At 35.8% G+C, this 24,564-nt stretch overlaps 1 long non-coding RNA gene across 1 annotated transcript in view; it reads left to right on the top strand.

Moving 5' to 3' along the window:
• LOC136034895 (uncharacterized) overlaps nt 1-24,564 on the top strand; it is a 122,427-nt gene that overhangs the window by 53,538 nt on the left and 44,325 nt on the right. The window contains exons 4-6 of the long non-coding RNA XR_010619278.1: nt 1,097-15,205; nt 21,175-21,321; nt 23,993-24,109. This is a non-coding gene — a long non-coding RNA (uncharacterized LOC136034895). The remainder of the gene's footprint in view (nt 1-1,096; nt 15,206-21,174; nt 21,322-23,992; nt 24,110-24,564) is intronic.

The raw sequence follows: 24,564 nt of genomic DNA, 5'->3' as shown, positions 1-24,564 counted from the left end.
TCATATTTTGCTTCCAATTTTAACATACAGCTGAAAGTTAGGTTTGTAGTTTTATGCACCGTGCTAAAGTTACGGCCTATTATTAATCAATATAATTATATTATAGCATTGCTTCTTGTTTAATATTAAAAAAAAATGATGAAAAGTAACCAAACTATGAAAGTTAGGAAATTTTTATTGGTTGGAAAATTGATATTGTAACCCACTACTTTGCTGCTTAAACTAGCTAAAATTGTTAATCTCCAAGAAAGTCACACTTCCACTCAAACGGAAAGCAGAGCTGACTAGAATAAATTAAATGGTGATTAAGTTGACAAATAGGTTGATTTCTATTCGATGTAGAAAACTGAGTAAGTCAACCAAAGGAAATAGGGAGATCATATGAGTTATTTTTGAATACGCAGTAAGAATCCTATTAAAAGTTGATAATCATTTGGGAGGAGGGGAAAATTATTATTTAAGAATTAACGACGCTTCTTGACTACTAAGCTCCCTGTGTCGGCCCTGCAGTGCATTCCTGCAGCGTCATTTGATCTCTGGGTCTCGTATTACCAAGCTAAGGTCAAATCCACTGCACCACCACAGGACTTTGGAGGGGAAAAGAAGTCCCTTGTAGTTATTTTTGAATTCTACACTACCTTTTTATTACGTACAAATAACAGTTTAGTAGGGATAAATCATTTTATTTGACAGTGAAAACAATAACAAAATCTCTGGCTATTTCGGTCCCGTATACATTGACCATCTTCAACACATATACTGAAGACAGTTGGTATGTTTTACTTTAAAAAAAAAACTTTAACTAACCTAGAAAAAACTTCTTTTTGATTAAGCATAATATTTGTTTTTTTTCAATTTTAGTTCATTGTTAATTATAATTTCAGTTATTGATTTTGTTCTACTTACGACATAGCTTCACTTTTTACTTTTGTTTAAAAACTTTTTATTAATTTTATGAAAGAGTAGGATATAATCAGAATTTTAGCAATAGGAGGCTTAGCTTTCATTCTCCCTATGAATACTGTGTTGAAAAGGGGGATTTGGAAAGAGGTTATTTATGTCGTTAACATTTTTTTAATTACCTTTTCTTTTTCAGATGTACCTAATGCTCCAAAGTTAACCAACGTTCAATGCAACCTAGGAAGTGCCAGTGTTGAGTGGGAGGCAATAAGTGATGATGTTACGCCAATAACATCATTTGAAATTACTAGTTTTGCTTATAATTCTTATAAGAATCGTTTATTGTTTCGCAATTCGGCGAGTACTTTTACTGTAAGTATTCATAGTTAATTTCACTTTCAACATTATTCTTGTGACGCTCAATCTAAGGTTGAGAGTTTGATAAAAAAAAAAAAAAAAATAAAATGCAGGTGAATCCTCAGAAACACAGTCTAGCTTCCAGAACTAGTTTCTGGGTATTTTATACCTCTCCACTATAGTTAGAAAAATATTATAGTCATGAGCGTTGGCCGTAGCTTATAAACGTAAGTCTTTTGTCAGATAAATGAAAATAACAGTTTTTCAGTGTAATAGTAAATTGAATCGAAAAATGTTGCTTTCGAGGTTAAAGTTATATCTCTAAATTATGAGTTTGATTTTTCAAGGTCTGATACTACTTTTGAAGAGGATATGTAAACACTAATTACGCAACTTAGCAGTTCGAAGTTTATAGAATAAAAGAAACCTTACCAGTCATTTAGATATTGTTCACTGTTACTAGAAGTAACAGTGAACCATATCCGTTCATCTGGATCAATCAGTATCTCTATTAATTCTTTAGCTTTACCATCTTCAGTGTGACTGTCATTCCATAGAGTGTGATGAAGATTAAAATCTCCTGTTATTATCTATGGGTGTTCTGTTTCTTTAAGTATCTTTCTAAACTGAGATTTGCTGAAATTTCCTGTTCTATTATTATAATAGTTAACTATGTTAATTGCCTTGTCTTTAGTATTTGTTACCTTAACCACTCTAAATTCAGGAGATCCATCTGTAACTAATTTTTTTTCCTCTGCAGTATATCTGTCACTCACCAGTGTTAAAAGACCACCTCCTTTTCCTGATTTTCTGTCCCATCTAAATGACTGGTATCCTTGGTAATGAGCTTTATCAGCAGCTGTGTGGAATGTTTCCTGAACACACACTACATCAGGTTTTTCTCTTACAAGGACATTTATTAATTATATTCTTTTTGATTGTGAGAAACAGTTGGCATTAATCTGCATAATCCTCATGATCTTCTTGATTTTGTTTTTGGAAGCATGGTGGGTGGGGACTCTGAACTTGTCTTTCTTTTTGAGTTGAAGTTTTGATTTTCCATGGCCTCATCTGAGTCATGTTCTTCACTATTCTCTTCAGTTTCAGATTCTTCTTTTATTTCTTGCGTCTTCTTTTTTATTTCTTTCAACTTCTTTTTGTTTGCTGTGGTTGTTGGAATGATCATAATTAAGCTTGGAACAATATTACTTAGTTTGGTAATCAATTCATTTTGTTTCTCTACCATTTTTGAAAGAGTTGCTAGTGCTTGTTTATTTGTATCATTTTCTTGTGTGTCAGAGGGAATGAATTTTTAGACACTAACTGTGGGAAGGCATTTTCATCTTGGAAATTTGGTGGCAGTTGCAGTTGTGTACTAGCAATTTTTTTTCTTGGTTCATGCACTGGCAGGTCTTCAAGGATTGCTTTTTTAAGTATAAGAGCATTTTCTTGTCTTATTAGGCATTCTTTTGAGTTTGCTGTATGGTTCTTACCACAGTTTATGCATTTTGTTGTGCCCATGTCTCCTCTGCTGGTGCAGTCCTTGTTGCTATGAGCTCCTGCACAAATCATGCATCTCTCTTTCCCTCTACATTCTAGAGCACGGTGTCCAAACCTCTGACATCTAAAGCATTGTACTGGTTGTGGCAGATACTGGGATACACGTTTTCTGATACCCCAGACTCCAATACTCGTGGGAAATTCTTGATCAGCTTTATAAGTAATGATCACACCAAAAGCGTTTCTCTCATCACTTGGTTTGCCCATTAGGCGTATCTCTGATACAGATTCATTTTCAAGTAGTTCTTGCTTTGTTTCTTCATAGCTTGCAACTTCTTTATCCATAAACATCACTCCTATTCTTTTGCAATTTTGTTTTTAAACATTGTATCTTTGTCACCCTTTTCAAATACAATCAAATCTTCATTGAACTTTATTTCTTTCATCTCAAGAATCTTTTGTGCATACAATTCATTTTTTACATGAATCACTATGGAGCCTCCTGGCCCTGATCTGTTCATAACCTCACCATAGCCCTCTTTTATACCACTTGCCTTTAGCAGAATACTGAGCTTTTTGCCACATATCTTTTTGCTGCTTCAGGGACCTTTCCAGTTTGCTTTGGGCTATTTGACCCACTTCCACCTTTGGTCAGATGCCCTAATATATACAGTTCGTTTTGATTTCCATCTGTTACCCCCTTTTGACCTCTGGCCATGTCAGATTTTGAGCTGGGGTTATCCCCCATTCCTTGATATGTTGTCCTACCTAGTCCTAGCCTACTACCTTAATTTTTACTAACAACAAATTACACACCGCTATTCTACTAGATAAAATAATCGAAACGACGCCAAACCTTAACCAAATTACTGATTATTATGTTAGTAATTTTCTAAAATTCCTTCCTCTAATTTCCAAAAACAAATTCAAACATCCTTTAAAATTCTATCACTTCTATTGTTGAAAAGCCCACCTCTGGGTTCTCGTCAAGCCCTGATCACTAGAACATTCTTTGGCAAGCAAAAAAGGTATCTATAAGCCGAGGAAAAACAAAATGACTATTTTAGCGGAAGCAGTTGCAGCAGCCGAAGATTCGAAACCAAATCATCACCATCAACCGTGTCGGTAAATTGTCGGTCAAACTCGTTCGTAAGTCTGCGATATTTTTAGCCAAACTTGGGAATCGATGGTCAATCAGTGGTTCACTGAACAGACATTTCTCGGTGCACAGAAGCATTTCTGTGTTCGTGTTGTTTCAAAAGTTAAAGGATCAAAATTTGCAATATGCTGAGATGTATATTAAACACAAAGAACTTAACAAATTTTTACAGAATCTTTATTCTACCGACTAGTTCCACAAGTATTACCGTCGCTTAGTACTGCTCTACTACTACCAACAACTCACTGCAACACAAAGCCGCCTGAGGCAGACACAACTATGCAAGGTCCTTTTTCATCCCGATGTATTAAGTCACCCCCTTTAATCCCTCCCAAGAAGTTCTCATTTTCCTTAAATCTTTTCTTAGAAAACGACATCCTCCCCATTCCGTTCAGGACGACCTGCTAATTGTTCGTTTCCCTAGACCGTTGGCTGACAAGGACGATCTTCAGCAATCTATTATCCTTGATCTGCAGAACGTTTCCCAGCCATCTCAATCTTTATCTTGTTATAGCCAGAGAAAGTGGGATTGAACTATGTTTTTCGTAGAGGTTACTGTTTGAGATATGGTCAGTCACTTAGGTACCCACTGCCACATGACCCATTCCAATATGGTTGCTTGTTAGCCTGTAGCTGCTATTTATTGCGGCTTTACCGTTTAGTAGTTAAATAGTTACATTGCTCATTTATTGGTAGTTGAATTTTCTTTTGCTCATTTATTTCTTGTAGACTACCGAAAGGCTATTGAGTGGACCCAAAATCTTCTTGCAGCTCACGATCTCAAAGCCTTGAGCACTCGTAAGTCTACTCTTCTATTTTTAGTCGATTTTTCTTGGGCAACTGTATCGAAAAGCTTACACCCTTTTTCCGATGGTTGCTCGAATCAGAATAGACGGAATTTGAATTTGGTGTATCACAAGGCGCTAAACTAGCTGCTTTGAATTTCCTTGCTGTTATCAATTACGTCCCTCCTGGTTTCAATGATTGGTTCAAATACATCGTTGATTTGCCAGAACTTCGTGAACATAGTCGAAGTTTCACAGGCCATGACTCGGTTTGAACAAGACTGTTTCGACGGTTTCAGAACAAACTACTGTAATCAGCTTTTCAAGTCAACAAAAGCACATAAAACAATTCAAGCTTCAATCTGCTAAAACGCGAATTTCTCCAGCACCAAGCGATTCCACTTTTTTTTACCTCAGCTACCACCTTAGGTATCCCATTTAGTGTTGACTTCTCGTCTGACATGCACAAGAGGTGAGAAGCGAAGCTGTGCTTTGTGAACGTTAGTGGTACTGTGGTAAAAAAAACTTGGGTCACGTACAGCCACTATTGGTAAGTGACTCCAGAAACTTGCTCACACACAACCACTATTAGTAAATGACTCAATGACTTGGTTCATGCACAACCACTAATGGTAAGTGACTCCAACGGCTTGGCTAATGCACACCCTCTATTGGTAAGTGACTCTTAAGAACTTGGTGAGATATGAAAAGACTCACGCTTTCTCCTTTAATTGACAAGAAAAACATTTGGCACATAAATTTGCGTAGATTATCTTTCATTGTTGAAAAAGACTCGATTTTCAAACAGCTGATGGTTGTGAACCGTACAAGTAACGAAAGGAAGCGAACTCTAAAAACCAGAAATTCGAAAACCCAAAAAATGAATACTTTTCATACTTGTTAAAAAATAAGTTAAAAATAATGGTGGAATGGAAAAATTGGAGCTGTTGAAAATGAAACATGTTAAGAAAACACTTCTCACTTCATAATATGGAGAATAATTCTAGTTAACAAATTTGGACTAAGACTCCACAATACATTACCCTTTCCTCTGTAATGTGCAAATACATAGCCCAAAATATATATTTCCCATTTGCTTTTGGCTTTTTGATTTCGTCCGCTTTGATTCGATTTACGGGTAGATGGATTGAAGCACAGGATTAACGTATGACAAAATGCATAGAAAATATACAATTTGGGCTATCTGTGCAGTAGTGGGGTTGGAGGTAAAGTATAGTTGAATCGCAGTCAAAATGAGCTAATTACAATTTATCAGCACATTATGTTTTCTTAATTAATTTCCTTCTCAGTGGTCCCGATTCTAGGCTTACACTGCCTTCTTTATACGATTTCAGAATTCACCAATTGCTTCTGGGGAAAATTACCTTTTGAGCCTTTAAGTTGATAAAACGGCTCAAAACTTTATATAATTTTGAAAACCAAAACTATGTATTTTAGCCCTTTGGGCAGGGCTTATAAATTATGAAATTTGTCCCTTTTCCAATGCAGGATTTATCAGTTGAAAAGGGTGTATTAGCAATATCTAAACAAATAATTGAAGAAAAAACGGGTTTAATTTTTTTATAAATAAAGCAGTGACAACAAAATAAAATAAAAACTACACTTTAACTAACAAAAAATAAAAATACTCCGAATATTTCGGCCCCACCTCTGGGAGCCTTTCTCAACGGGAAAAAAAACAAAAAGGGAGAAAATTACAACAATTTAAGACTATTTTTAAGACATTTTAAAAAATGCCACGACAACTAAACCAAACTAAAAATATAAACAATCAAACATAAAAGAAACAAGAACTCACATTTTTAAAACAAACACTCCCGCACTTGACTAAGGAACTAATCTAAGGAACGGCTGAGGGTGTTAAGTTGAAATTTTCAGGGAATGGTGAGGGGAATATTTAAGAGCTATATATTAGAAACCAGGCCCCCATGGCCCTTTGAGATTATCACCCTATTCTGATCACAGACGAAATTTTTCAGAATGCGATTTCATTGAAAACAATCAAAAGACTTCGAAGTAGAAGAAGAGGTTTATAATTATTCAATACAATACAAAATACAATTCAAAATGGCATTACAATACACGTATTCCCCCCTCGAAGGGCTCCATGGCCAGGGATACAAGGGGGGTACAAAAAAATACAAATAAAAGCTACAATATAAGCAATATATACAAGTGGGATATAATATAAGCAACAACTACAAAAAAAAGAGAAAAATACAACATACCTGAACATAGAGAACATTCCTGAGGCCTGGGAGTCAAAGGGCTGAGAAGAAAAGCATACATCATGAACAGAACTTAGTATGTATATGTCAAGGGATGCAATGCCCCCTTTAGCCCTGCGGACAGAGTTTATAAATTACGGAATTTGTCCCTTTTCACATGCAGGATTTATCATGGGCATCGCAATAGCGCTGCTCATGATACCCTTTTGAATAGTTGAAAGTGACTGGAGGGCAGCCAGCCCCCCGCCGATCATTTTTCCTTACGCATACAATTAAAATTTTGAGACATTATTTTGTCCAGCGTTTCAGTCAATATGTTTTTGGAGATGACCCTCCTTCAAAGCCCTCACAGCAAGGGCTGCAAGTCATGTCTCAGGGCATATAAAGTTTTTATGGAAAGGGTGGTCGTATAAACTTCAGAAGGGACATATTTGATTAGAAATTAGAAGTTTCTCAGAAGAGTCAAAGTGATTGGAGGGCAGCTAGGCCCACCCCCTTCTTACGGTCTGTTTTCCCCATGTGCATCCAATATGAATTTTAAGATAGCCAATTGTTCAAAATCTGTAAAAAATCACACAAAAAGGTTTTGGGGATGACACAACACACTTAGTCTGGGGATGAGGGTTTAAAGTTATGCCTCACGGGTATATAAGCTTTTCAGGGAAGGTGTGGCTGTTTAAACTTTAGAGAAGACTCACTAGATTGGATATTTAAAGTTCTACTTCTCTTTTAAGTCAAAAGTTATGGGGAAAACTAGGCCTCCCCCTGACCCTTTGCCTCCCAAATGCATCTAGTTCTACTTCTCTTTTAAGTCAAAAGTTAAGGGGAAAACTAGACACTAGGCCCCTGACACTAGGCCTCCCAAATGCATCTTATCAAAATGTGGAAACAGCAAATTTGTTCAAAATAATCCAACGAGCATGCAACAATGCATTCCGGAAAGAAAGAACCCTCCAGGAGCAAGAGCTGAATATTGTGCCCCGAGAATACTATCTTATGGAACAGATTTTTGTATAAACTTTGGATTGGCTGGGGCTCATTTGATTGGAAGTTTGAAGATTTATTGTCCTTTTAAAGTATCAAAAGTGAATTGAAAGCAACCTATCCTTCCCCCACAGGTCTGTCATTCTTCTAAACAAATCTGATTAAAATTGTAAGAGAACTATTTTGTTTAGCATTGTTGAAAGGTCCAGTAATTATGTCTTTAGGAATTTCAACTTCGCCAGATTCCTCAGGTTAAGGGCTCTAAGTTAGGCGATTTGTTCATTGTTTGCATATAGTATATACTATTGAGAAAGATATGCATGTTTGAATATTGCATTTATACTCAGACTATCAGTCATGGCTTTATCACCAACTAGCCATGGCTTGATGGCGATTTGATTTTAATTCAAAAATAAGAGAAGAAAAAAAAATGACTCTGGAATATCAGTTTAATATACATATACAGATATTTATTTCTTAAAGTTTCAGGATGCTTTTATAAAAGTAAAAAGTGAACACAGTTTAAAGGTATATTTTTGAAGTAAAGAACAAATTATTTTCTGGTATTGAGAAGTCAATTTTTTTTCAAAAACTCAACGAAAACATCATTTGCCAAAACATCAACTAAGAAATTTACCATAATACTAATCAAGGTTATAGGAAGGAAAAATAAGCATTTCATAGAATAATTATAATATTAGCTTTCAATTTACTTTGAAGCATTTAAAAGGGTTCTTTGGTCAAAATTTTTTCTCTTGATTCTATTTACCTCAAAAAGAGATGAAACGGATACCAAATTAAAATTTTGAAGTGAATATTTGTAACTTCCGAATCAGTCTCTCTAGTTTTTTGGAGTTGTTTTTTGGGTCACCTAATCAGTAAACGATTCATCAGTTGATTTACATTAAATTAGAAAGGAATGTATTTAAAAGGAACCAAATACAGCCGAAGATCTAAAGCATATAAGATTAAGGGAAACTAGACTAGATTTAGGCTAGGTTAATCTAGGTTACTGAATTAAACGGTTCTAGGCGTTAATCCTTATCCCTTTAGGACAATACCCCCAGAAACCCTCCCCCTGTGCACTGAAAATACCACTCCCAAAAGTACCTCTTGCAGAAAATTTACCCCTCGAAAAATACCCCTCCTCACCAGAAAATACCCCCCGCCCGAAAAATATCCCCCGCAGAAAATGCCCCCTGGAAATTCGTATTGCTTAAGTTTTTACGGACGAAAGCATTTTCAAATTCTATGAGTTAGTTTTTCTCATCTTCCAAGCTTAAAACTACTACAAATCACAATTAGTAAATAAACGAAACTAAACGAATAGAAATTATAATAGAAAGCCTAGCCAAACTCAAAACGAGCAAAAACTAAAAGGATTAGGGCTTACGCCCCATGTCTTACACCAAAACATAATTTGCACTTGATTAAAAACAAATAACTGTGGAACGTCAGTTTAATGTACATATTCTGATATTTCTTCCTTAAAGACATAACGCTTCTTTATTTGTTAAATGAGTGAAATGCACTTAAAATACAGTGTGTTTTCAGTAAACTGTTTTCTAGTTGGAACCTTTTTATTTGTTAATTTATGATATATTGTCTAGTTCTTCAAGTTTTAAACAAATATTAGATTTCCATTTCTGGGGGGAGGGGGATGCAGAAAATAAATTTAGTTCCTTGGTACTTTTTCCTAAGACTAACGACAATATGTTTGAATAAAATATAAGGCTTCAATCCTTCTGGTTCTCAAAATAGGTGGAAATAATGAGGATAATAGAAGTCAAATTTTCCAAACGCGGTCACTTCTTCGAGTGATAAAAACGATGAAGTGTAGAAAAAAACTTGAGCGCCCCGAGAACTAGTTGGAATATAAAAAAGCTCAACTTTCAATCCAACATGCGGGTTTACTTAGATGCCATAGCATGGGAAAGTGGAAACAAAGTAGTGGTATCTGTTAATATTAGCGCAGTTGATCTCCTGGACATGCTTAGAATTGTGAAAACTTTCCAGTTTATTTTTCTTTAACAACCTCTTCTTCCTTTTGTATTTGCTCGTATTCCAGTATTTAGCAGTGATGGTCATGAGAGAAAATGTAATTGCCATTGGCATCAAGAAGACCAAGGTACAGGAATTTTGTTAAATTTGTGAAATCATTTGCAAAAATTGGTGCTTCCGTTCGCCCCAATCTTTGTGCTAAAATTAAACTGGAATAGGATAAGTCGCCGCCTAAGCTTGGTGGCCTCAACTAGCGCTTTTTTTTTCTCACTTTTAATTCTTGTTAAAAACTTCAAAAAAAAATCGAAATTAGTACCGCTACAACTTTCTGATTTTAATTCTTTTGTGAAATTCAGACATACGTGAAAAGCTGTCAACCATTGTGTAAAACACTATGAAAGAAGTAATTTCGTGTTCAGATTTTATAGGTGGGATATACCAAATCAGACTGAAATGAATCATAGACAATGTGCATATTTGTACCAAAGAAATGAGTTGTTTTAAACCAACTACCCTTTCGATTACTTATTATGCTGCAAGTTTTGTATTGCTACAAATTTTACTATAAAAACTTTAATGATGGAAATAACTAAAATTTTTAATCATGAAATATTAGAAGGCAATTTAAGAAAAACAATGATTCATGCAATATCATATTCCTCAAAATCTTTTTTTTCTTTTATTTACTAGCAAACTTGACGAGTTTGCTAATGAACGAGAGATATTTCTCACGAGAGAGTGCTGATATAATAATCTATCATTAGATAAAAAAAAAGAATAAAGAAAAAAATTTAGCTGCAAACTAAATTCGAGTCAGCTACGTCGGACTCAATTCTAGTCATCCCAGATTCTGCGTTTCTTCTTTGTAACTGACGACACACAACATGCGTCAAAACGGACACCACAACCATGATACATAAACCAAGTAGAACCCCAAAAATTGTCCTGACATTTTCTAGAATCGGGTTCATCTATTAGGCAAAGAAATAAAATTCAAACCTACATATAAGTGGGTAGTTCGTCTAAAACAAAATAACACTGTTTTTCAATTTATTGCCATCGTCACGGCTTAATGTGATGTCTACATTTTTCATACGTTATATGTAACTGCCTCAAGTTTTGAAAATGATGTTTTTTTTTCATTTTTGTTGATGAAGCTCGTTTCCGGTGAAATCGATAAAGTACGGCATAAAAGCTGCGTAACTAGTGATTATAACACATTGATTGATGACTAAAGGCGAAGACCATTACGATGGATTTGTGTCGATCTTGCATGAACTTGCAGAAAGTCCGTACTATTTTATTTGAATTGGTATTTCGATTGGTATTGAATTGGTATCTATAATACGTATATAAAATAAATATATATACAAGAAAAAAGAAAAAGCAATTATTTTTTTTTCAAATACAAGGAAGCAATTTTACAAACAGGGGAACCCTCTCTGAACCTATTCACATATGATAAATCCAACTTTATGCCTGGACTCGTAACATCCATTAATAAAATAATCACAAAGTTTGATAGTTGGTAAAAATAATACCATCCAATTTTTATTCAAACATACAAAGAATTAATATAAACAGACAGAGACAGAAGTTGGAGGAGAGAGGAGTACCTAATCAGATTAATTACAGTCCATAAAATAGGTTTATGCAAGATATACTCTTTCTCCTTAAAAACAATTTAAACTAATAATCAGATGCCATAGAATTTAACACAACAGCATTCTTTTAATAAAATATTGGACCTGTATTTCTCTAAATTAAAGGTTGTAAAAAGATAAGGTCAAGATTGCTTCGGGACTAAAGAACGCACAAAATGTAATTTACATAATTAACCTAGTGACCAAGTGGTATCGCACATGAAGATACGTTATCTAATGCCTCAGTTTTATTTAAAGAACAACTCGTCTCCAGTCCTATCACTCGTCAGGATTTCAAAGTCAAACTTGACGGTCAGAACTAAAAATATATCCGGATTCGCCAACGGTCAACAAGATAGCTTTAAAATAAGCCAACCAATAACTAAAACTATAACTAAAAGACTTTGTTCTCACTTTCCATGCTACTGTAATCGTTCTTTTCTTCAGGCCATTGGCCTGCCCAGGTCATTGATGGCAACAACCTTCACATTGATGTGTTCATATGTTTGCTGGTTCAAGATAACAACACAGCTTTTCGTCCAATCGTTTTCTTTGCGAAATTCGAACTCAGATCCCGTAATATTTTGACGCCAGTACATTCCATAGAAGAACCCTGGACCGCTTAGTTTAATCTCTGGCATTACCTAAGTAACAGACAGTTAGAGGACAAACAGAGAATCTGCATGACGGTCTACACGCATTGTCTGAGACCCCCCCCCCAGTAGTTTTCAAAACGTTATTTTAAAATAACCTTTTGTGTTTTGACCCCCTCGTCCTCAGGATCAACCTTGTGTACACCTGTGATAATACATGTATTTAAATACCTGACCCCAATAGAATGCTAAGCTGCACACAGGTGGCGACAGCAGTTTCCATTTCAGATTCTCTGAGATCACTCATTCAAACTAAAAAAACCACGAAAAACTATACAAAAATTTGTGCCCAAAATTTAATTATAACTCAATACCCTTTTTTCTTATCAAAAAAATAAATTTTATCTCCCTCCAAGTTCTGGACTCTTTAAACTTACTTTTTACTGGTTTGCAATGAAAATCAGAGAACAAAAGTTATGTTTTTTGGCAGGGGAAAATCCAAGGAAGTTGACAAGAGGTGCGGGGTAGTAGCTATAAATAGAGAACCTTCTAAACCTTATAGAAACTGAGGATTGTTTATGCCCCAAGTAAGCTTAAATTGTTAGAATAACAACATATAAAAATTAACATCCCGAACCATCTATACAATGCCAACAGAGCGTGTAAAACTAGGAGTAATATAATTCTCTGTGGATAAAGAACCTTTGTTTAATGAGTACAAGGAACCTTAAAAAGGTTCTTGTGCAACTTAAATTTAGTATTTTGCCTCAACGAGTGGCCCGAAAGGATAGCAGGATTGATAAAAATCAACAGTATTCAAATAATTGACACGTAAATAAATTGGATGAATATTTCCATTATTCATGAAGCTTTTTGAATGGTATTCTCTTTGAATAAGGATTGAATGTAATCGATGTTCAAATGTTTATTTTCACCTCATTAGAATAAAAAAGAAGCAGACAACACTATCATAAACAGTGCAATAGCAAAGTCTATCTAAAGAACGATGTGGGTACAATGTATTTTTTTCCTAGACCAGGGCACTTCGTGCCGAAGGAGTTGTCGTAGAAACTTCGAAAAGGGCTCATTCGATTTGAAAAAAGCTATCGTCCTTTTAAATAATCAATGTGATTAGAGGGAAACTAACCTCTCTCCCAAGCCTCCCATTTCCCCAGAAACACCCAATTTAAATTTGGATACCGCAATTTTTTCAGCGTGGTTGAAAGATTTGGAAATTGTGTCATTGAGGATGACGACCCCCTCCCCCCATAGCCCTCAGGGCAGGGTTTGTAAGTTACCCTCCGGGGGCAAATACGGTTTTTTATAAGATGGCATGGTTGTATGAACTTCGTCGGGGGCTCATTTGATTGGTAATCGGAAGTTTCAGTGCCCTTTTTAAGGTTCAAACGAATTGACGGGGGGATACCCCTCAAGCCTCGATTTTCTCGAAATACATCTGATAGAAATTTTAAGATTACCACTTGTTGTCGGAGAAACTCCAAAAAAGGCTTATTCAATTAGCAATGGAAAGGTCTATTGCTCTTTTTAATATTAAAAAGTTATTGGAGGACAAGAGGCCTTCCACCCACTCCAAGCCATCAATTTCCAAAAAAAAATTTTAAGAAGCCATTGTGAGTAGTATAGGTCGTAACAGTTCACACGACCACGATAGGCTTTTCAAGCCCCGCCCCCTCCCCATCCCAATCCTCCAATCAACTGTATTTCAGATGCAAGTGACGCAACATTGCGATGTCGCAAAGGTAGTTATTTACGAACCTGGTGGCTATTACACAATATAGTCTAGGCTAGTAAATTTATGAATTTCAATTCTTTCAAAAATATTTCTAAGAGTAGGTCTAGGTTTTTTCTAGCTTCCAATATGGCATACGTATCTAGGAGGTATAATTAGGACTATACTAAATGATCCTCCATTCTCTACCCCTTTCCCCCCACCCAACATTACTCTTAATTTTTATTTCTTATTCGCGCATTCCTAATTAAAGACATCGAAAAATTACGTTTGACCCGATATAATTTTAAATTAAACTAAATTCTACGCAGATAGGGGTCGATCCGGGCAATGCTTAATTGGTGTTCATACGTTTGTTTCAACAAAGCTAGCGGTCAAAAGCTTGGGACCAAAACGTTGTTGATACATTGGGTTTATTGTGAAATGTGGATTTGCAACAATTTTAGATTAGACTGTGAATACGAACACACACCTATGGATAGACTGCATTCAAAAGAGGTAAGTTTTTTTTACATTATGTTTTCTAGCATAGGTAGGTTATAGAAAATTATACTGTACTTCAACTAGTACCTGTAGTTAAAGTCTTGCAAAGTCTGAATAGAGAAATCTACCTAGGCTAGATACAGCTTGGACTATATTTTCTACACTGGACTGGCATTTCCAACTTTTTCATACAGGACTTTGGTTCGAGCCTCCACCGGAAAAGTACGTAAAAGGTCCAGTTTTAAACCACTTATGTTTATACTTTGTTGTCTCAAATGTCTAACTTTCTGCAAACACATTTTTGAGTTTATAATTTTTATCGAACAAAGCTGATAGATACAAAAATTTAATAAGAAAGTGATACTTGTTCACAATGCTTATCAATACCAATACAGAACGGAGACAATGCTTTAAAATCAACATTAAAGAATTTCACAATAATATTCTCACTTAAAAAATCCGTCCACAACGAATAAGGTGTAAAAATATTAACAATACTTTGAAATGAATAACGACGTAAGCGTAAAAGAATAAACACTAAAACATGAAATCCACAAGCCATAGTCATTGTATTTTGAATTTTTCTTCGATTCTGAGTCACTATTTCAAATCTGTGTACAAATTCTCCAATATTTTTCCATTCAGAATAATTTCTTCCTTGGGTGTCAAAAACCTCAATCGTCTTCCGGGTCATCACTAGTAAACCAACCCAATGGCCAAAAAGCATCCTAGATGGACTAGTATTTACCACAATGATTGTCGGGAAACTGGTAATTGCAGGACGATCAAGAAAGTCGGAAGGTAAGCAGAAATTTTCGTATTGTTTAGCAACAATGTCCTTTTTTAAACCAGCTAGCACTTAATCCGTATTCATGGTGCAATCAGGAGAAATACTGCTCCTGGATTGTCAATTTCCAAAAAAAGTCTCTTGAAATCCGATAATTATAAGGCTAAAAGACGCATCTGTAGATTGTGAAAAAGTGAGGTCTAATCGAAGTGTTCCGTCTTTAATAAGAGATAGATCTGGAGTTCCAGAAATATCCAAGCATATAAGGGAAGAATCACGTATCCATTTATCATATGATAGTCCATTTCGTAAAGAAGTCTGTAACTCTGATCAGAAAAGCTTAGTGAATAAATTGGCTGTCCATTCACTTTACGATGCAGAGAATATAAATGAAAAAGCTCATATTTAAACGGGCTGGATTCGTAGCTTCCTAGCTGATTTGACGTTTTTACAAGGCCAAGAATAACTTTTGAAGGCTGATGTCCATATGTCGTCAATGAACTTTCAGCAAAAGAGAGACTTCCAGTTGGAATAATTCTTGCTGTAGGCAGCAGTTTTGGAATAATAACTTTCAGATTACTTCCGTTTGCTTTGACCTTTTCTACTGCCAATGCTAGCGAGGATACAATGTTTACTTTTCGGATATGTAAAACTGCTTCACTTATTGTAAGTGTAACATCAGGAGCGGCTTTTTCGAGTTTTCGAAAAACGAATCTAGGCAATGATGGGAAAAACTTTATGTCAATTTTTAATCCAGGTGGTATAAACTGATTTAATTGGAAGAAATCGTGCGATGGTTGCGCAGCAGGGTGTAAAGTTTCAGTGGCGAGTACGGCCAATTTAGCATCCAAAGTACCATCTTCTTTTGTGTAGAAACCATAGTTTGATCCACGCGATTTTTTTGTACTGTTTGGCGTTAATAATGTATACGATGCGAATGAAGTGTAGGCACTTGACGAATTACCACTCTATACAAGCGTGTCATTAACAAATACTTGAATGTTTGGGAATAAAGTATTCATAATGCCCCCATCATCGTATGAAACTTTGTCGCTATCTGCTACAGGATTTCCGTCTGATTTAAAAACTTTGACTTTTAACTCTAAAATACTGTTTTGCATGTCAGAATAATAGTTTTTGTTGCTTGCAAAGCGAAAGTGAATAGGTGAACCATTCGATAAAGGGACTACTGGGTAGATTGGATCAAAATATGCAGACTTGACCGATACATCAGCATTTGGGCTTTGAAAATAGCTGATGGCTTGACTAACTGAGGGCACACTGTATTCGGTTGGAAGGAAACTCATTTTTCGCCAAAAAAAATCTGCTTTTGAGCACTTAATTTTCCGGAGAGGTCTTGCTTTCACCTTAGATCGATGCAAACTGATCAATTTTCGTTTGCGTGGTCTACTTATACCACTTCCACGTTGTTTCATACTTTCCGTAATATCACGTACTTTATTTCGAATATTTTCTTTCAAGGATGAACCAAAATCTTGTCCTTTTTCAAAGTCAGTGATTGTATTACCAACAACATCAGACGCCGCAGGAACAACAAATCTTCTTAAGAGGTATGGCAAATCGCATCATTTTCCCAAAACATTGGCCAAAGGCACCATATCCAACCATAGGTGAAGCTTTTCCTTGATAGTAATCCATTCTACCTCCATTTTGTATTGTTTTCACAAAACAGTCTACTGAGGGACAAACAAATTGTCTACGGCTATTCATCTTTTCTAAATTCGACTGTAAGCGAGATTAGTCCTCTATTAATGGGTATGGTGTTATTCTTTTCAGTTCTAAAACTAGAATGAACAATTTCAGTGTTTTGTCTACTTATATCTAAATAAATAAGTGGCTGGAATGAATAGCTAATCACTTCCTCGTTTGTCGTTTTTCCTTGGAGAATTCTTAGGATGGGAGCAGATGCATTTCCAATACGTGAACTTTGAACAATGTCCGTGTACACAAAGATTGAATTCCACTGATAGTAAAGTCCTGGGACTAATGGTCCTTCGATGCCATAAGTCTGGTGAGAATTATTATCCGGTTCTGGCTCAATAATGTTTTCTTTGTATCCAAGAACTTCTCGCAAACCATCACTAAGAAAGCAGGATTCGCCGACTTTTAGTCCCTGTATATAGACTCGATCGTATAGTTTATTGTAGTGAAAATTAACCGAGTCTTTGCCGGTATAAACCAAATTATTCATGTCTCTGATAATTTCCGGAATTGTATTGTACCGCTTATTCTTTGGAAGCGTTATTTTAGTGCCTAGACGTTTGCTTGGATCTTTGCTATCACCAACAAGTCGAAAAAAATTGAAAAAATAGTCTTGATCTTGTCTCAAGGAATCAAAAGAGTTGCTTAAATGGAAGGATACTAAAGCTATTTTCCATCCTGATCCTTGAAGCACAATCGGGGGGTTAAGCTTTGTCAGGAAATCTGCAATCTTGTTTGTTTGATCGTAAACAGGGTCTGGTACGTCCGAACTAAATGAAACATAGAAGGATTCAACCGACATTTCTAGCTTGATCTGCGTTTATCCAAGTGGTGAAAGAGGTGGGGTATCCTAGCCAACTGACAAGCAACTGTTTAACTCCACGATATGTTCGCCGTTTAAGTACTTGATCTATAACGTATTCACCTGGCTCTTGAACTTTTTGTAGTTCACTCTGATAAAAACATCCAAGAACAGGCTCATCTGACAAATCCACTAATTTAAATGTGACTGGATCTGTGGATTGAACGCTAGCAATTCGAAAAATTTCTTTGCTAAAATTAAACTGTCCTTTCTCAAAGACTCCTTTACCACGTAAATTCTAACACTTTGTCCAACTTGTAATTGATTCCTAAGCTTTTTCTGCTTGCTTTCATTTTTCCCATACATAATATCAGAAATATGAGGTGTATTTTGCAAGTTCACTTGATTTGGTGCTAAATTTTCAAGGCTACGATTCGGTTAATTATTATGCTGAGAAACAGTTAAGTCAAGTCTTGTTACAAATGAAAATGTATTAAAATGAGTACAAAATGCACTTAGCTGAGAACAAAGTGTACGTATGCTTCTTTCAACTATTGTAGCTTTCAGATGACTATGCTTATGATAGAGTTCAATTTGATACTTTTCAAGAGTTTTTTCACACTTGGATTCAAAAATTGCTTTCCTCTATCTATGTGAATCTTTTTAAATGTCTGTTATTGTTTTAAAATGCCTTTATTTCTGATTAGACTGAGGGGGATATTGCTGTCAGCTAAAATGTTTAAAATGTTTTAATCAATAGCATGTCGTGACTTTCTAGTCGAAATCAGGTCCGTTCATAAATCTGTTGCATTATAGAGCTTATCGTGAATTTTTGTATTGTTAAATCAACGTTCATTTCCAAATCAATCCAGTTGATGCAAGTGATGACACAATAATTCTGCAGACTGTCGCTATGATACAGGGGGCTTTTCAAAAAGACCTTCATACTCTTGTGTGCTCACCTGTGGTGAAAAAGTTTCCGCTACGCCCGGAGCGTGATTTTGATTTACCGGCGCAGCGCACGGGCCCGGATTCTGACTTACCGCGGCTGGGTCCCGTCGTGATGCTAGCGGTCCGCTGGGTTGTAATGGGTAGGCTTGGTTTTGAAACAAATATATAATGAAAAGAGAAATCATAAATGTAACAGCACAAACACAAAAGAAGAAAGGAGATAGAAGGAGAAAGGGAAAACTGTTTTACTAAATTATTGGTTAATATAGACCATTACTTGAATGACAATAGTAAATTTCTCTTGGAGGCTTTTCAAATATTTTTTCGTTTTCTTGAATTAAGTTAGATATGAAAACACTTTCCCCCGACATCGATGGGGCAGCAATAATCATCCGAAATGGTGTTTCAATTTTAAACATGTTCAGTGATTGCTTTTCTTCTTTTAACTGTCAGTTGTCAAAATTATCCACTCCTCTTATAGATTATCTATATCCAGCTTTCTGAAGAAAAAAAAGTGTTGGTTGTAAATGTCCTTTAGAAAGTTCTTGCGGTCTTCACAACAATGGATTAAAAAATTGTTCCGTTTTTGATTAATTGCTCTAACTTCTTGAGGTTTTCTTTCTTTTTTATCAATATTGTATAACACTGTGTCCTGTAAACAGTTTCTAATTGCATCTTCAAAGTCATATATCCCACTATGGCTACTATAGCTTACTAATTTTGCATCCAACTTTAAAACGTCCAAAATTTTTGTTTTGCTGCATTTACATTCTCTTTCGTTTTCTAAGAGCCTTATCTGTAGCTCAGGTAAAGAATTGCATGAAATACACACTCGACTATTTAAAATGTTCCAATTGTTATAGTCCATAAATGTTTTACACTTGCATTTATATATTACTATAAAATTCTGACATAGGATTTCTAAACAGTCACAAAACTAACTGTAGTATACATGTTTTCACTAGCACTTTCTATACAATACTAAATTTGTTTTTGAAATTTTCAATCATATCTGAGATCAATTCATTTCTTCAATTTTGTAGCGTCCAAGAGGAAGGGTAGTGATCCTATCATCAAAAATATATACTTTGTCCGAAACGCCAGAGATGGCAGTACGGACAACTTCCATTGTATATAATTTCAACTTGAGAGATCTTATGGCGTTTGTTGTAGTTCTAATGACCCTTCCTTCAAAAACAGCTTCTTTAAATCTTTCCGCCGTTAGATATTTCTTCATCAGATGTTTTGATGTTCCTTTGGCAGCCTTCTTTAATTTCTCGTTCTGCGTTAGAACAGAGTAGCATTTAGGCGAAGTGGCGATTAATTCTATGAACGTATCTTTCTAGTTCGTTTTTAAGCCTTCCAAAATCATTCTTCTTCTGGCTTTTACCAGATGGGGATATTTGTTGGGGTCCCAATTGGAAAAGTCCATGATGGGTAGGAGGGTTGGGGATGTCAAATCGCCGACTAAATCCTTTGTAAATATCTTAATAAAGACTGAGTCAGTATCAGAATAAGCTAAATAAATTCTACCAGAAAGAGGCCCACCATAATATGGAACTAGATTGTCCCAAAACGTCTCAGCCATAATTTTCTAGACAAGATCACTATGGATCTTATCTAGACGAAAATGATGATTGAGTATGAATTTCAAGTATGTATGGTGTAGGGTAATTTCCTTCTTGTAGCCAAAAGATGCAAGCAATTTATTTGTTGACGTCCATGGAATCTTGTCTTCCTTTATGTGTTTTTGGTTGTATGGGGACAAATCTTCAAAGCAGATTTTCTGCCTGGAAATAGGGTGTGGCATCATTTGATAATAGTCGTGGAACTCTCGTGGAATTTCTCCGCTAACTATCACAAAATAGCCATACTCTCTTTTCTGTTCTATAGTAGAAAAGTCGGGGTAATCCATAGATTCTAAAATTTTATAGTCACCAGTGGGCATTTTATAATTTGACATGCAGTTTGCATAGAGTCCATTATAATCGAAACACAAACCGTAGCTCGGATTATCAGGATGAGTAGGGTCACATTGAATGTACCGATCATTATGGGATACCAGACCACCATATATAGTTTTTTCAATCTTAAGATGAATTTTATAAATCTTCAATTAAGTGGATTTTATGTGGAGCTGCAAATTTCAGCATCAGTTGGTATGCTAAAGATGGTGTTGAAAAATATGCATTTGGGTCTAAACTATAAAAATCTAGTACATCTTCAACAAAGGTCATAAAAACATCGGCTAGAGTTAACACGTCTGATGCAAGATAAACTCCGCAATAATGCCACAAATTTTTGCACTCGAAGACATCCCAAACTTCTTGCGCAAGAGCGTATTCTTCTGTACTTATATCCTTTTGGTTGAAATCATCATTAAAAAGATGCTTGAGATAGTAAACTTGGTTCTTCAAACCGTGTAAATTCATTCATATAACTATACGGGAAAACGCCCTTTTGCGCAAGTAGATTTTATTGATGATCATTTGAAAATTTCTGTCGTAGGATTTGGAAAGACTGTGGATCTTCAGCCTTTTGTACAGCAATCAAATTTTCCAAGGATTTTGGCAGGATGCAAAAGTGTCAAAGAAGAGAATTGAATAGCGGTGTTCTTGGTTATTTTCATGGCTCCGGGACCAGCTAATTTTTAAGGTGAGAAATGTTTCGCTTGGTTTAGCCAATGGTTCGTACTGTAGATTAAAACCTTCAGTTTGTGAAAGGGCTTCCAAAACATGTTTTATGACATAACTTAAATTATGGAACCCAACCGGAATATACCGCTTATGTGTTAAAACGGTGTTAAATGTCGAGTGAGCCAAACATTCAAAATTCGGTCCTTTAATATAATGGCAGTGGTGTCTGACTGTTCTATCTCCTACTTTTTTCGGTTTTTCGATCAGGGGTTTTTCACATATACCACAATTAATCTCTTGAAATTTATGACTATCTTTTTCGGTAATTATCATCTCGTCACAAGTATCATATATTTCGTCTAAGCAGTTTTGTGCGTCTGGAGTGAGTAATATCATGCCGTCAAAATGGCAAGTTTGTCCATAGGTTTCTCCGTATTGCTCAAGTTTTTTAGCGTATTTGACGACGCCATGTGCGTACGCTGCTGGCCGGTGCTCTAAAATTATTCTTTTTCGAATAGGTTCGTCAACTTTTTTGATGATTGATTCGAAATCTGCGAAAATTCTATATTGAAAGGGCATTTTATTATAGAAATCCTTAAATTCGATTATTGCTTTTTCGCCCTTTGGCATAGATACTGTTTGCGGACCGTGAGGAGAGCAGGCTTCGATATGGTGTTTTAATTTATCCTCAGTCCTTGATGGTGACAGGCAAAATGGGCAAAAGAATCGTGCTGTTTTTCCTGAAGATAGTAAACGGCTTAGATTTAAGATAGGCCGAAAATGAGCGTAGTCTGCATCATCCGACTCTCCGTACAGTAAATAGGGATAATATTTTACATTAGAATTAGATGGAGCACGAATTGGACAAATGGCTTTCTCTAGCTCATTATAATGTAATACGCATATCCCTTCTGAGGCTGAGGCGTTTTCTTGCTCCCATTTTGAGATATCGTTGATTTTGATTGGCCATTTTCCCTCAAAACGGTTGAATGTAACGGTTGGAAAAATACCGGGTTCTTCTTGACTTCCTTCTAGCCCATTCCTATTTAACTCTAGTAAATTAGACTGACTAGAATTGTCTTTTAAAACTTGATGTCCCGCTGCCAAGACTGACCATTTGAAACATTGCAATCCTTGTTCGAACTGTATCTGTAAAATTCCTCTTTTGCTAGCAAGGCCTTGCGGAACTGAAGGACCTTTCTGGCCAACGGGAATGGGAAAATCCCCGTCAGATTACGCAATATGAATGTCAAGAGGTATAAACCAAATTATTCATGTCTCTAATAATTTCCGGAATTGTATTGTACCGCTTATTCTTTGGAAGCGTTATTTTAGTGCCTAGACGTTTGCTTGGATCTTTGCTATTACCAACAAATCGAAAAAATTGGAAAAAATAGTCTTGATCTTGTCTCAAAGAATCGAAAGAGCTGCTTAAATGGAAGGATACTAAGGCCATTTTCCATCCTGATCCTTGAAGCACAATCGGGGGGTTAGGTTTTGTCAGGAAATCTGCAATCTTGTTTGTTTGATCGTAAACAGGGTGTGGGACGTCCGAAGTAAATGAAACATAGAAGGATTCAATCGACATTTCTAGCTTGATCTGCGTTTATCCAAGTGATGAAAGAGGTGGGGTATCCTAGCCAACTGACAAGCAACTGTTTAACTCCACGATATGTTCGCCGTTTAATTACTTTATCTAGAACGTATTCATCGGGCTCTTGAACTTTTTGTAGTTCACTCTGATAAAAACATCCAAGAACAGGCTCATCTGACAAATCCACTAATTTAAATGTGACTGGATCTGTGGATTGAACGCTAGCAATTCGAAAAATTTCTTTGCTAAAATTAAACTATCCTTTCTCAAAGATTCGTTTACCACGTAAAATTCCAACACTTTGTCCAACTTGTAATTGATTCCTAAGCTTTTTCTGCTTGCTTTCATTTTTTCCATAAATAAAATCAGAAATATAAGGTGCATTTTGCAAGTTCACTTGATGCGGTGAATTATTATACTGAGAAACAGTTAAGTCAAGTCTTGGTATAAAAGAAAATGTATTAAAATGAGTACAAAATGCACTTAGATGAGAACAAAGTGTACATATGCTTCTTTCAACTATTGTAGCTTTCAGATGACTATGGGTATGATAGAGTTCAATTTGATACTTTTCAAGAGTCTTTTTCACACTTGGATTCAAAAATTGCTTTCCTCTATCTATGTGAGTCTTTTTAAATGTATGTTCAGAAAACACTTGCTCCAATTGTTTTGCAATTTCACTTCCATGCTTACTTTTCAATGGTTACTTCCAAATTTACTTTTCAAAATATCAATAATGACCAGTAAAAACTTGTATGGTGCATTATGCTTGGCATAAGACCCATCCAAACTCATTAAATCTGCTTGAGCATTCTCAAAGAAGTAGAGGGCTATAGTTCTTCTAAAATGTTTCGGTCTAAGATATCTCCTTTGCAAAGTATAGGACTCTTGCTTCTCCAAAAAATTTTGAGCTTCTTGTTGAGATGTATTTGCAGCCAATGCAAGACGGCTTGGAGAGGGAAGAGCGCAAAACTTGCCAATATTTTCAAAAACTAGGCTAGGTTTTGAAGAAACATCCACTTTAATTGGTTTTGTCATATCACTTCGATACTTTTGAAGGCGAGACATTGCAGATTGAAATAAAAGTAGTCTTCAGAATCAGATATGGAATCGCTATTCAAGAAATCAGCCGTCTCATATTCAAAGCACTGCCTTAGCTAAATAGCTGTTTCCAGTGGAATGAGCTTTTACGGTCAAACTGCTGCCATTTCCGGTAAGTAGAGATCCAAACTTTTTCACAAACTTGCTTTAAATTTTTTGCCATTTCCTTAGTAAAGAAATCTGTTTTGGGCTTGTTGATGGTCGTAGATAATGACTTCTAAAAGTACCGGTCTTGAATCGTCGTCCCGATTTGATTGGTGACTGGCTTGGTGACTCGTTGACACTTGAGAAAGATCCGTCACTTTCAGTGACTTGTTTTGAGCTGATTCTTCTTAAATTTTGCACGTCTTTTAAAATACCTTTATTTCTGACTAGACTGAGGGGGATATTGCTGTCAGCCAAAATGTTTCAATCAATAGTATATCGTGACTTCCTATTCGAAATCAGGTCCGTTCATAAATCTGTTGCATTATAGAGCTTATCGTGAATTTTTATATTGTTAAATCCACGTTCATTTTCAAATCCATCCAGTTGATGCAAGTGATGATATAATAATTCTGCAGACTG

This window comes from Artemia franciscana, chromosome 13, assembly GCF_032884065.1.
Source record: "Artemia franciscana chromosome 13, ASM3288406v1, whole genome shotgun sequence".
NCBI classification, from domain to species: domain Eukaryota; kingdom Metazoa; phylum Arthropoda; class Branchiopoda; order Anostraca; family Artemiidae; genus Artemia; species Artemia franciscana.
This window is presented reverse-complemented; position numbering and strand designations above follow the sequence as displayed.